The sequence below is a fragment of the Elaeis guineensis genome, chromosome 11 (assembly GCF_000442705.2).
Source record: "Elaeis guineensis isolate ETL-2024a chromosome 11, EG11, whole genome shotgun sequence".
NCBI classification, from domain to species: domain Eukaryota; kingdom Viridiplantae; phylum Streptophyta; class Magnoliopsida; order Arecales; family Arecaceae; genus Elaeis; species Elaeis guineensis.
In genome coordinates, this window is record NC_026003.2 from 14,327,870 (window position 1) to 14,336,657 (window position 8,788).

The window sequence follows — 8,788 nt, forward strand, 5'->3', positions numbered from 1 at the left end:
AGATAAGATTCCAATAGTTTGGTTGCTAAAGAAATCCTTCAGGGGCATGGTAGAGAGTGTCTTACATATTTGGCTTTCCCTTGGGACTTCCATCAAGCCACACCCTTTACGGGCTTTGCAACTGAAGGAAAAGGACATTAAAAATATATACCCAGCACATCCATATATTGTCCAAAGAGAAAATAGGGATGAAAGTGGTGTGGATAATATCTATCTAGATCTATTTTCATATCCAAATCAATTCTAATATTAACAGAAATTTAAGAATCCAACTAATATCTATATCTGTATTCACATTCGTCAAAGAAAAATGGATATGCATATGTATAGACAACTATCCGATCCATATCCGCATATCTGAATCTATCTATAACCCTATATAATTTTATATAGCACTTATTAATTTTTAAGAGAAATATACAACTATATAGATATACTATTAATTACTTCATTTATCATTTATTTAGTAATATCTTTGATTTTATCGTTATAAAGTTTAATTATTAAACTTATATTCATAATTATATCCTTACTTTTAGTATCCAAATCATATCTATATCCATTTAAAATAAATATGGATATGAATTTTTGCATCCGAATAATATCCACATCCGTATTTATATTTATTAGATAAAACAAATATGGATATGGATATGTTAGTATCCGATCAGGTTTCAGTCCTAACAAAAAACCACAAAAAATGGATAAAATCCACATGCATCCATCTACAAAATTATCAATAAATTCCATAGATTTCTTTTCTTTTTGAGAAAAGTTAATAGAGTTTCGTTAAGGTAATGAAACAGATATCCTTCTTAGCAGAGATATTTTAGTTTCTCCTAGTGATTCTCCATGGTTCCCTTTGGGAAGAGAAGGCAGCCGCCCCATCTATACTTTGACTTGAAGCTAAAAATCTTTTGCTGAAACCACCAAATGGAACTGTAGCATATAAATTATTTATGTATAAAGTCCATCCATATATTTTCTTTTTACTCAATTATTATCTAATCTTGCATGGCCAAGTTCAGAGAGGGCGAGTATGTCGGCCAGTTGCCTTGCCGCAGAGCAGGGCATTCTTGGGGATCGGATACTCATCCCTTATGGATTCGAGTGGAGAATATACACGCAGATAAAATTGCTGCCCAAGATATCGACGTGCCAGAACTCAGTCCTCAAGTTCCACATCCCCACATTGTCAAGCATAATATACACTGCCGTCCATGACCTGGGATATACCTACAAGAACAACAACTCAACCATGATTACTGAATTTTAAGACAAATTAGATAGGCTTTTACAAAATTATAACGTAGACACATACTGTTAGTTTTCAACTTTGAGCCCAAAAAAAAAAATTGGCTAACATGTGTTTGAAACAATAAGCAGTGAAGCTTTAGACATCTCTCGGCTGTGGCATACTCTTGTTATTCTATGAACTTCTTAAATTGTTTGCAAATTATTAATTCTCTAAGATTTTCTGAAAAGAGTTCCATCTTTTATAATAATCCCCATCTACAATGAAACACTCATGGTTTAGTGTTCAATATTGCAAAAAAAATTCTGTGTCACGTTAAAAATTCTTCTTCTTATGTTCGAAACGGATCCAATAATTTTTTATGCTGGACGAGAATCTGGGCCACAGGATAGAAACCAGTGCTCTAGTTTCATGTGCACTAATATATAGACATCAGTCTATAAGATTTTAAGTTTTTTATTTCTAGACACTCCAACCCAGCTAGCTAGGTGCATTTTCTTTGGTGATGCTCCATTAAGTTTGCACGAGAAAAAATAAAAAAGAGCTCAGGCCTTACTTGGATGGTGCAGCGAGATACTGCATCTCTAAGATTGTATCCTTTTCTACTAACCGGACTCCAATTCCCACCATCCATCCTGCAAAAATACATAGAATGAACACCATCTCCAATGCCCAAAACTTAGATAAGGAGCACTAAAATCAACTATAATTCTTTGAGAAATGGCCTCTATACCCCACGACCCAGAAGTTATAGCCATCAAGGTGCCAGCACTGGACAATGCTCTCCTTGTTTTCGAACACAATTTCTACGAATTTTCGGAAGTCAGCAGCCATCACTGAGGTGTCGAGGTAGACATTTGCACCTGTGGGATTATCAGAGATGCTTCCAAGCCGGAAAACTCCTCCAATCTTGAAGTGGTCTGCTAGTTTTAAGGGGGTGTCCGGCTCGACGTAGGAAACGCTGTTAACTGCATAACGTTGCTTGCCGTTCACCTGGGCGGCCGAGTTGGCGAGCCTGATGGTGCGGGTGACAGGGATCATGCCGTAGTGGTATGAACCCTGGGGGTTTGGCCTCGGTCCACTAGCAGTAAGGTTGGTCCTGTGATTCCAGAGATACAACCATCAGTATTAATGCAGTTAGTTAATCAGCCAATTGACTTAACCAAGTAGGGGACGTCAAGAATTCAAAGACTGGTTTCTTTCTAAACAATGTTATAAAATTATATGACTATATTGTAAGATATTTGAATCAACTCCTTCATGTCATGTCCCTCAGTGTTGCTTATAATAAGGCTAAGACTAGATATTGAGGATATTGTATCTGCAGGATGTTAGTTCAAAATAATGAAGTTACTCAGAGAAAAAGTCCTTGGAGTAGATATGAGAGCTCTTTGTTCATCATCATGAGAAGAGATCCTGTGGGGAGGGCAGCCTCAGTGAAATAAATTAAAAGTAGCAATACAAGGTTAATAATATACATAATAACATGGCATACATTACCTCTTAACTTAATAGCTGCCAAAATTTATATAGATATGTTGTTTCCTTTTCTTATATAGACAAAAAGGGAAACAAAATGAATAAAAAGAAAAGGAATGAAAAGAAGAAGAAGAAGATAGGAAAGAAATGAAAGGCATCCACAATTAGATGAAACTTCCAATTGAAGTCCTCAAGATTCAAAGATCAAAATGGTTTGAACGCCAATATAATCTAAAGCAAGTAGCATGACCTAGAGGATATAGAATGAGTATTTTCAACGCTTGTCATGGTTAGATGAGTCAATTGTACTTGACCTAGACTAAGTTGAATGCAGTCATGGTTCCATCCGAACCCTAATCTTGAAATAAAACCTGATCCACTCCCATTATAAGCCTCATCAACTAACTAGCTCAGACATCCAAATTTCCAAATGAAGGCACTTCGTGGTCAGAGGAAGTTAATGGACTGGGCTTCATATGACCAAGCCACATGTTGGGCCTTGATAATAATAACCCAAATTAAGCTTGGTGTCCAAGACTGCATCTGAAAAGCTTATTCAAATTAAGCTTGATGTCCAAGACTACATTTGAAAAGCTTATTCTTACTCATAGAACGAATGGCTAATTTTCTGCATAGAAGTCCAGGGGAAAGGTTGAAATTTGTAAGTGATCAAGGAGTGATACCGGAAGGAACGGGCCTGATTAAGAGACCAGTCAATCTGGTTGGTCGGCCCACCAGGAATTGGGCCAGAAACTTTGTCCCTCGAGTTGCTGTAGTGAAGAACAGCAGTGGTTGTTAGGATGGTGGTGGTGAAACGGGTGGAGACAGCGATATAGTAGTCCTTCGGCGGCTGGTCGGCGGTGACAAGAACCGATACTGACTGGCCAACATGGATGTCAATGGAGGAGTATGTGTTCTGGAGGGTGTGAGTTCCCTCCACCTCCACCAGCTTCATTTTGTGACCTTGGATTCGGATGTTGAGTGAATGTTGTAGCCCCACATTTGAGATCCGAAGCCTGTAAGTCTTGCCTGCACGAAAGTTTATATGACGCACAATATTAATTAGCTTGAAGATCTAGGTTTCAATAACATTTTCGCTGTATTTAAATGATGATATTTGCTAATAATAAAAATGACAGCCATTATTTCTCATGACAAGCTACGAGGTTGAGTCTACTCAAAGCTTTTCATATACCCTATCAAGTCATGCCTATTCATATCCATCCATGATCCACCACTGAGTATTAATATGGAGTCTAGCCGAAGCTTTACATGTACTCTATCAAGCCATGCTTATATTGGCATGCATCCATGATCAACTCAGTGTTGCTGGATCACCTATCCATTAATCACTCCATCACAGTCTGATGTCATAGTTGGGACTAGTGTAGTACATGGAAGAAAGTAGTGTCAATTAGTCAGTCTTATCACTCGATCAATCATCAATTTTCACATATGACCAATGGATTGAGCATTTTTCAGTCTTGATTTTTTTTTTTGAATAAAATACTAGCAATAATTAATGCTGTATTAACTATTGTTATGTAAATTTGATCAAAAATAGAATAATAGTGACATTTTTTTTCAAATCACTGTTCGCCATACAATTTTTTTACATGCACTGAATTAAAAAATATTATTTTTCATGATAAAGTAAATAAATATAAACAAATTTATCAATATATATATATAACTAAAAATTATTGTGATAAATAAAAGCTAAATAATGGTTATTATTTAAATCCCATTATACATGTTTTTGCATATTGCTTCTTTTGATGTCTTAGTCAATATTAGTGGTGTTGATTGGATGATATTTTATATGACTAATCATACTAAATTAATATTATAAAATTTTATAATAAATTTTGTTTGATCTGTTGTTAAATATTTTGTTCACTCATGAAATTTTGTGTGAAGTGCAGGGTTGTGAGTAATCTATAAGATCTAAGTGGAACTGAAAGGGATAACTTTTGTGCTGGAAGGTACCTTGTTCAACCGTAACAGAAGCGCCGTTGGGACCACGGCCATTAATGAGAATGCTGTCAGGGAAAGGAAGCTTCTTGCCACGGTCTAGCCTGGCTCTCAAAACCTGGCCACAGGAATAAAAAACATCATCACATATATGGCAACTTTTCTACAACCTTTTGCTATCTTTCCAACCTTAGGCCACCTTCCACAGGGACCACAGACCTCAAAACAAATATAGTTGGCAAACCAACTACTGACACGTAGACACTTTTAGGTGGTGGCAGACATTTGCGTCAGCTTCTACCTGAATTAGGCATTGTACATGCCTTGTGCTGATTTCCAGTTCGGGTACCAACAGATAAATTACTTTCACTGTAAAAATATGGTTTTACTGAAGACCAAGATGGGGTGCTCTCAATTTTATCCAAGTTCTTACCAATTTGAAGTTGAGACTTGGAAATTAATATTTGTTGGCCAAGTACTAAATTCATATTTGACTCTAAGAATGAGTCTTAGCCCAACACTAAGATTGGTCCATTTTGACTATAGGAATAAGCCATTATTTCAAATACTTATTTGAACATTTTTAACATATTTATTGTTTATACATAAATTTGAACTGATTTATGGATTCCTTCTTAGATTTCTAGCAAATCAGAAAATTCACCATGCTAAATCAAAATCCCAATCAAAGAGTCTGAGTAATGATAAATTATTAGATGGACTAGCTGGATCCATTGAGGACCTAAGTTAAAAAAAAAAAATTCTTTTTTTTTTTGTGTACAATAAATTCACTTTAGGTCCATGATGGATCTGATTCACCTAGTGATTTCTACCCATGAAATTAATATACCTTATTGCAGCTTCCTTAGCACTAGAAAAACATGCACTGCAAAGGAGAGAGGAAAAAGCTAGAAGGATCACCAAGCACAGAAAGGTGGAAGCTCGGATTCCCACAGTACACATCAAATGAGTGTGGGCTCGCACATCCCACCATTCACCCAATCCACCAACTTTATTTTTAACACGGATGGATTGGACGGTTGCACCCTTAGCAGGAGCATTTCTTGTGACATTTTGCGTCCACTAGCAACCCACCATCTGCCATCCAACCATTGGCCATCATGACTCACCCTTAAACCTAGAGACGTTACTCTTTACACTGGTTCATGAACAAATTCTTAATGTATAGAGTACAGAGAGAGAGAGACTTACTTTATGATTGGCCTTGTACCAATCGCCGATGAGGATTGTGGAGTCACCGGCAGGCTCCGGGAAGGGGACAGGGATGAGAGGCCGGCTAAGGATTCGAAAACCACCGAAGCCACCGGCTGCCTTGTGGAAGTAAAGTGAGGGGAAGTAGAAGAAGCTGCCAATTTGGTCCTTCACCTGCAAAATATAGGTGAAGTTCTTCCCAGGTGGAATTGGGCAGTTGGTTCCTGAGACACCATCCTCCCATGAGTTCCTCCTTTGCTGCACTCCATTCCTGTTCCCAAGATTAATGTACCAATTTAATAAGAATCCACTAACTTATATGATGGAAATAACTTAGATTTTTAAGACAAAAATGTTATATAATATTTCTTTTCAGCAATGATTAGGCCACTGTTTAATCTCTTTCATTCAGTATATCGAAGCAAAAAGGATTGTAAGAGAGTTGCAAAAGATTAAAAAGACTAAAAAGTAAAGCAAGGAAGATTCAAAGTAAAACATTTAAAATTATTATTATTATTTATTATAATATTAACAAGTTTTAAATATTCAGAACTTCAGATGGCGGAAAATTATATATATATATATATATATATATATATATATATATATATATATATAAAGAGAGAGAGAGAGAGAGAGAGAGAGAGAGAGAGAGGTCATTGAAGCCTAAACAGTTGATGTATAAATATAATCATGGATTCAAAAAATAATGTTATGACCATTATAACGGCATTATGACAGTTTTATCCACTCCTTTCATGTTGTTGAGATAAATAACATAAAGATATAATGACTGCTATTTTCATCATTAATGTTATTTTCCATTATAACAGACTGTTATTTTTTATATACTTTATTTTAAATAAAGTTTTGTTTTTAATTTTTTTCTCATAATTACTTACAAATGACTGCACAGTGCAAAAAATTATATTACATTATTTCATAAAAGTAAAAGGAAGGATAGTACTATTTTTCATTATTTTCTATTATAAAATCATTATAATAACTATTAGCCAGTGGTTATTTTAATATTAAAATCTAAAATTACTTTTGGGATAAATAAGGGTCACCATAACCGTTACAACATACAATAACAGTTTTGATGAGAGACGATGTAATCGAACAATGCGTTATTTAAAAACTTGTGTACAACCTTTTGTTTGCCCCTCTGAACGGCAACAAGTACCTAGCCTGTCGCGTACTGTCCATTAGTGAAAAGTGCAGTAAAAATTTTGTTACTGTTCATCATTAATGTAACATTCTTTTTAATTTGCGAGAAAAATCCTGTCTTATAATAGCATTGCCCGGCTGATGGTGCTACCTGTCCTTTTGAAAAGGCTGAAGAGTAGATTATAAACATATTTAGATACCAAGCTTTATGGATCATGTTATAGAAGCAAGAAAGCATATAAGTAATTTAGGCATCTAACTTTTGACCACCAACCATCTAGCTGACGAGATCCACCATTACGAACTCCAATTATGGTAAATCTTCATGCATGTTGCATTAAATCCAATTTTTGAGGAAGTAAACATAAAAAATTGTGGATCTCTCGAGTCTGTTTCATACTTAAAAACGCCAAGAGTTATTTCAGAATTAATTTTCTTAATCATACGAATTAGATTTAATGAGTACGGTTTGTTCCCGTAGCCAGAAACACGTGCAGAAGTGGAAGAGAAGAATGAACTCATAAAAAATTAACGTGGAGGAACAAGAACAGTTCTCACATCTAAGGTCTCAATTAACTCAATACTATGTAATTACAATAAACCGCGTATAATAACGTCTTAAGTTAGCGAAGTTGAACATATTAAATAATAAAACTCAATCACTAAAAATGAAGGAGAAAAAAAGAAAATACAATTAAAGAAGAGAAAAGTAGGAATCAACACTTGCCATGAGATGAGGAAGGGCTCGGTCAAGCTATTATGCACATTGATGATGAGATTGTCGTTGGTGACCGAGTAGATATCTGGCCCCGGGAATTGCCCATTGATCAGTATCCCCTACACCAAATTCACCAAAGAAAAGATCATGACAGTGCCCCAAAAAAGATCTCCTTAAAAGAAGAAAGAACACACACAAACACAAAAGAAAGAGAGTGATAGAAGTAGGGAGAATACCTGCTGCCTTACACCAAGAGGGTAGATGTCTCCAAAAGTGACATTCCAAGTGAAGAACCTATACGGACTCTCGGCACCAACGAAGATGAAGATTACTGGAAGACAGCATAAGAGAGCAAAGGCTGCAGTGTTTAAAGTCATTTTCGTGAAAGGGATGGGTTAGGGAGGAGGGAGATTGAGAGGTGAGAGAGAGAGAGAGAGATGAGTTTAAGGATTGCTTCAAGCTTTCCCTATATACTCTCTCCTCTTCTTTCCCTTATCTTTTATTCCCTCGCACCTCTCCATTGGGTGTATACATGGTGATGAGGAGAGATAACGGGGTTGGGAAAGCAAGGAATGGAAATGGTGGTGTTGTTGATGCAAGCGAATGATGAAAGATTTGCTTTGCTCTCATACAATTGCAATGCGGTACAGAGAGGAAACATTGCGTAAAGAGATGGACAGCGTTACATTGATCCTCTCTCTACCATTTATTTCACATTAGACTACGTAAGACTAGACAAACCGAAGTCCTCTAGCAAATTCATGAACTTGTCCTTTAAGGGGAGTACTTTTTATGTTATGTAGTACATGAGGTGCATTTGAGAATTAAATTGTTTTTGGAATGAGCCTGAGATGATGATGGGCGGCTCTCAAGGCGGGAGAATGGTGGTGGGTGGGCCCCATTCTTCTTTCTATCTCTAAAGCCTTTCATTCTCTCTCTAAGAGAGTAGGGGGCACGAGGCTTATCGTGAGACAGCTCAC

General features: G+C 36.4%; 1 pseudogene; it reads right to left on the minus strand.

Annotated features, from left to right (window-relative positions):
- Positions 1 to 844: 844 nt before the first annotated feature.
- On the minus strand, positions 845 to 8,581 carry LOC105032487 (L-ascorbate oxidase homolog; annotated as a pseudogene).
- Between the last annotated feature and the right edge of the window lie 207 nt (positions 8,582 to 8,788).